The sequence below is a fragment of the Solanum stenotomum genome, unplaced genomic scaffold (genome assembly GCF_019186545.1).
Source record: "Solanum stenotomum isolate F172 unplaced genomic scaffold, ASM1918654v1 scaffold36313, whole genome shotgun sequence".
In the NCBI taxonomy this organism is placed as follows: domain Eukaryota; kingdom Viridiplantae; phylum Streptophyta; class Magnoliopsida; order Solanales; family Solanaceae; genus Solanum; species Solanum stenotomum.
In genome coordinates this window covers 1-5,916 of record NW_026033864.1, presented here as the reverse complement: position 1 = coordinate 5,916, position 5,916 = coordinate 1, and the positions used below count along the sequence as shown (strand labels likewise).

The 5,916-nt window shown below is 32.2% G+C and overlaps 1 pseudogene; it reads right to left on the bottom strand.

Moving 5' to 3' along the window:
• Positions 1 to 673: 673 nt before the first annotated feature.
• Positions 674 to 2,728, bottom strand: LOC125852510 (UDP-glycosyltransferase 74G1-like; annotated as a pseudogene).
• Between the last annotated feature and the right edge of the window lie 3,188 nt (positions 2,729 to 5,916).

The following is a 5,916-nucleotide window of genomic DNA, read 5'->3' as shown; positions in this document are numbered from 1 at the left end:
TGATCTTCTTTTTGTTTTTCCAGATTCTGGAATACAAGATGAACAACACCGCATACATTCTGAAATACAAATACATAGGGAGCAAGGCGAGTGAGAGAGAGGAAGGCAAGTGATAGAGGGAGAGAGTGAGAGAGGCGAACAAGAGAGGAGGGAGGGAGGTAAGTGAGATAGGAGAGCAATGAGTAAGAGTGTCGGTGTATCCCATACACATGAATTCACTTGTATATAATGTATCTAAAATAAATATGAATTTTTTTTTAAAAAAATTCAGATCCACTTGTGGGATTCTATTGGCAATGTTGTCGTTATAAATATGAAAAACATATCATCTAGAAATACAATAATTTATTCATTTGTTTACTTCGTAAAATATTGATATCACTTTCGAAAAATTCTAAAAAAGTTAATTAGCACCAAGCAATGAAGAGCTGGATCCAACACATCTATAGTTTACTTTGCATCAAGTACCTTTAGTGCCTAATTCTGATATCTAATCCAGAATCGTTTGCTCATCTTAATTAATTTATAAATTTGAAATTTAAATTAACAAAGTTTTAACTAATTATATTCAAAAGTTCATTAAAAGTGAGATGACAAATAAAGCATAACAATTACTTTGATGAGAAAAAGAAATTACAAAATACAAATCAACTTCTTTATTATTTTTTATGGTTCTTAATTACTTAGGATATAGTAACCAACTTGGAAACAAATTCTTCAATATTTTTATCTGAACTTCCTCCTTCATCCACAACATTTCTAGCCAATTCTTTCCATTTCTTTGCATTTTCCCTAATTAATTTTCCTTTCTGTTCTTCCATCACTAATTTTATACATTCTTCTATAGCTTCTCTTCTAACTATCCCTTTTTCATCTTGTTTGGCTCTAACACCCATTTCCCAAACATCCTTCACAAATTTTGCATTTGTTGGTTGATCTGTCCATTGTGGCATTGCCACCATTGGCACTCCCAAACTAATTGCTTCGAGAGTCGAATTCCACCCACAATGTGTCAGAAAACACCCTATTGATTCATGTTCCAACACTTGTAATTGTGGACACCATGACACCACTAAGCCTTTTTCTTGGGAAGTTTAGGTTCCTCAGTAGACCTAACAACCCACAAGAAGTTGTTGTTGCTATTCTTCAAACCACATGCCAATTCTTCCATTTGCTCAGCTTCTACTATCGCTAAGCTTCCAAATGATACATACACCACTGAGCTAATTGGTTGATGATTTAACCAATTTAGGCATTCATTTGTCATTGGCTTGAAGATACTAAGACCATACTCTTTGTCATCATGTAGCCTCTTGTCTAAGTACATTGATGGTATTGTTGGTCCAATTGTCTTTATTGGATATATCTTGGACATCCAATCAATTACCTACAAGCAAAATAAGATATATCTTGAATCTCTTGATTTTTTTTTTAATACTCCTTTCTAACATGTATTAAAAGTTTCTTTGAGAACATTTATTAAAAAAAGAATTAACCTAAATAGTCGTCAGACATCCCTTTAAGAAAGACATTCAATATATAGTCATAATCATAAGATTTAGTAAATTAGTCGAAATGGAACAGACAATGAAAAACATAGGTTAGATATGTTGTACACTTAATTCCAACCAAAATGAGACAAAAAAAAGTTTTTGTTACTACGAAAATTATAACAACCTTAATGAACATATGATTTTGTCAGTTCATTTTTATATAACTTTGATTAAACATATTTCTATATAAATGGTTTAAAAGACCGAAGAAGCACCAAAACGACAAAAATATGTTACCTGTTTCTCCAACTCATAGAAGCTGTTGATTAGAACCCAATCAACTTTGTCAAGATTTNTACGAAGAAGTAAACATATGAAGAAGTAGAGGAGATTCAACATCTACTATCTATACATAAAAAAAAAAATACTCCAAAGAATATGTTACCTCTTTCTCCAACTCATAGAAGCTATTGATTAGGACCCAATCCACTTTGTCAAGATTTGAGAATTGATTGACCAACATTTCAAGTATTCTTTCTGCTTCAGGACTAATAACAAAAGTAGGTACATCTGATGCCTCAATTGTACTTGAAAATCCAGGAATTAATATTTCTTCATCATTTTGAGTAGGTGGAAGTTTTATTACCCCTTTATGTACATGGTAATAAATGTTATCCACTGCACAATTTTGTGTGAAAAATGCAGCACTAATTAATCCAAAATTCTTTGCAACTTCAACAGCCCAAGGGAGGAATGGATCATATACTATGCAATTTACAGGGCAACCACTATTTGCCAATTTTTGAATAAGTTGAGACAGAGTATCCGAGCCAATTTCTTTGAATCGTGTAACATAGGCCACGAAAGATCCTGCTTGATCGCGACCACCATCATCATAGCCATCAGATATGGCTTCGATTGACATAGAAGCTGGCAATTCTTTCATGTTTTTCAAAAAGGATTTTGTGAGTGCTATAGTGATTTTAACACGTTTGGATTGTAAACGTTTGGAGAATTGGAGCATTGGGTTGATATGACCTTGGACTGGATATGACAAAATCAAACAGTGAGCCTGGTGAGTAGTCATCTCTTGCTACTTCTCAATTAATGGCTGAAGGAAAAATCAATCAAGAAGAAAGATGACTTTATGATATAACAACTTAAGCTAAATAATTATCTGAAAAATCAATCAAGAAGAAAGATGACTTAAGTAAAATGTAGAAATCGTTTTCTTTCTTCTTAAAATCTTATGCAACTTCTCAATTGAAGGAATGACAATTTATGGATGGGAAAATCTTGTGGTTCTTATAGTTAGTCGATAGAGTTGAAGTGTACAATTTGGATCAATATGCCTTACAAAGTGTGTTGGCTTCTTCCTATTGTATATTCCAACTTTTTATTGCCAACATGTGCAATGACATAAGGCAATTATTGGGTACAATGTACTAGTGACATCTAAATCTTACCAATACTAGTTATAGGAGCTCGTGGCAGCATGAACTCAATATATGTTATTTTTTTGTCTTAATTTATGTCATGCAGAGAAATTTGAGGGTAATTTCTTTAGATAGTCACTCTTGTTTGAGAATTTGTCCTATAATATCACTTTTGTTTTTTTTAGGATTAGAATAGCACCCAACTATTTCTATTTTCCTCAAAATATACTCCTCTCCTAATGAAATGTCATGAAATAACTTTATTTTAACGATAAAAATAAAATCAACTAATAAATAAAAGTTGAGAGATATTTTTATCCTTTTCCCAATATTAAATGGAAAAATAGGTCAATGTCTCAACTAAAAGTCTATATCTTTAATGGGGAAATACAGGTCACTATGTAAATATTGTTTTTTTTTTGTGTCCAAGTACAACAGAGAAAAAGTACATAAAATAAGCAGCAAGATACTTCCAAAAACACATTTAAACTATTTGTTTTTCGAGTTTCATAGCTAAATTGTTGTGAGTATGAGAAATACAGTTTAAAATTTACTTATTAGTTTGACAAACACAATATAGATATGGGACTAATTAAACAAAAGATAATTTAAGTATATTTTTAACTCAAGTTTTAAAGAACAAGAACTAAAAAATATCAAAAATACTCTTTGCCATACAAGTAGGCATGTTGACGAAGACATGCATACTTGTAAACTCTTCTATAAAAGTAGTAACAATATATTGTTGATACCAACTTTTATTGCTCAGAACTTAGTGATTGATTCCTTTTTTTCAGTTATGGGTAGGACAGAGGTTGACAATGACTTTACTCTAAGTGAAAAAGTCATCGTTCATCAGACAATACTGTTGGGTTATGGCTCGTGTTCCAGCCACAGGCCCATGACCTAATTCTATTTTTTTTCAAACCTATTTGGAAAAGATGGAATTTTAATCTTATTTGAAAAATGATTGGAATTTTGGTCCTATTTGAAGTAGGTTTTGATTTTAGAAGAAAAACACCAATTCGTTATCTAGAAATTATCATTTGAGAAAATTATTCAATTGTTCATTACTATTTGCACAAAAGAGAGATTTTTGAGAGAATTTTCAACAAGAAAGAAGAGAGAAGAAAATGATTATTTTTCTGTAGTCTTTTTCTCCGACTCGCAACCTTTAAATCATATTTCCTAATTTGCTAATCGTTTGATCAGACTAAAACTTTTAATGAGTGTTCCTAACATCTTGGTCTTTGGTTTGGAATGGTGTCTATCAGATTCAGTGGTCAACATAGTCCAATTTCAAGTCCCGAACAACAAACGAGTTTGGGTGTATTCTTTCTATTTACTTTTGTTGGTGTATCTATTGCTTTTGTGTTTCACAATTGTTGTGTAGCCATTTAGGAGAATATTTTTAACCCTCCTATTGAATAGTGAAACAATTTGGATCTCGACGATTTCTTGATTATTATCTTCGATTTGAAGGATTTTTTCACATAAAATTTGGTGTTTTTCACTCCCAGTTCTTTAGTTATTGTTTGTGTATAACTCGTGCTCAGATTTATAGTTCTTTCAGTTTCTCATATAATTGTTCATCTCAGTCCTTACCCTGCATATCAATATATTCCATATATTGACTCTACTTTGCGATACATTGTTTTATGATGTAGATTTAGCATCTTGATTCAGATTTGCAAGAAGACGTTCCACTAAGTTCCTCTACTTTTAGCATTGTAGTGAGTCCTCATTGCATTCAGAGGACTTCCGTTATGAGTGACTATATTTTTTTCACTTCAGTTGTGTTAGTTTTTCAAGCAGTCTGAGGTCTTGTCCCGACAAATCGTTTTATTCAGTTTAGAGGCTTTTAGATATTAGTATTCAATTGTAATAGACTTATTCTTGAACTGTAGTTCAATTATGCTTTCAATTTATATTTGCTGCTTCAGTTTTCATATGCTATGCTTAGATATAATATGTCAAGGATTAGCTTGGGATCACTTGTGGTTTCATGTACCATGTCTCGGCTGTGATGTAGACTCGGATCGTGATAATATATAATGCCAAAGCCTGATCCTCTCATGGAACCATATCGCATACCTGATTCTCTTACGGAACCCAAATCAAATTTCAGTGTCATACCAGGCGTGGTATCCGAGTCAATCGTAAAGGCCTTATATTATGGACTCTTTTATGTCTTGACTACAAGTATACATGAGTCGAATCTCAACAAAATATCCCATCCTTTCCCGGATTGCCCTAGACCTCACCTAGCCTAGATTTCATCTAAGACTGGTCTAGCCAATAATTTCAAATTACTATCCAAAATACTTTTCTGGCCCAATTTCTTTCCCTATGGACCTATTCATAACGATCGGGTTAGATTGTTGAGCATGTATAATGTATTATAACCTCAAATAAGTTAGTAAGTTAATGTGATATTTGAATTAGTGAAGCAATTTTGTATAATTAAAATAATATTCATGGAATATAAGTCAAACTTTGCTACTTTAATTTTAAAAAAAAAAAAATTGCAAAATGCAAATCAACTTATTAATTATTTTTTATGACTCTTATTTAATTCCATACTTAAGAAATAGTCACCAACTTGGAAACAAATTCTTCAATATTTTTATCTGAATTTCCTCCTTCATCCACAACATTTCTAGCCATTTCCTTCCATTTATTTGCATTTTCCCTAATTAATTTTCCTTTCTCTTCTTCCATTACTAATTTTATGTATTCTTCAATAATTTCTCTTCTAACTATACCTTTTCATCTTGTTTGGCTCTAACACCTATTTCCCAAACATCCTTCACAAGTTTTGCATTTGTTGGTTGATCTGTCCATTGTGGTATTGCCACCATTGGCACTCCCAAACTAATCGATTCCAAAGTTGAATTCCACCCACAATGCGTCAGAAAACATCCTATCGATTCATGTTCCAACACTTGTAATTGTGGATACCATGACACCACTAGTCCTTTTTCAAT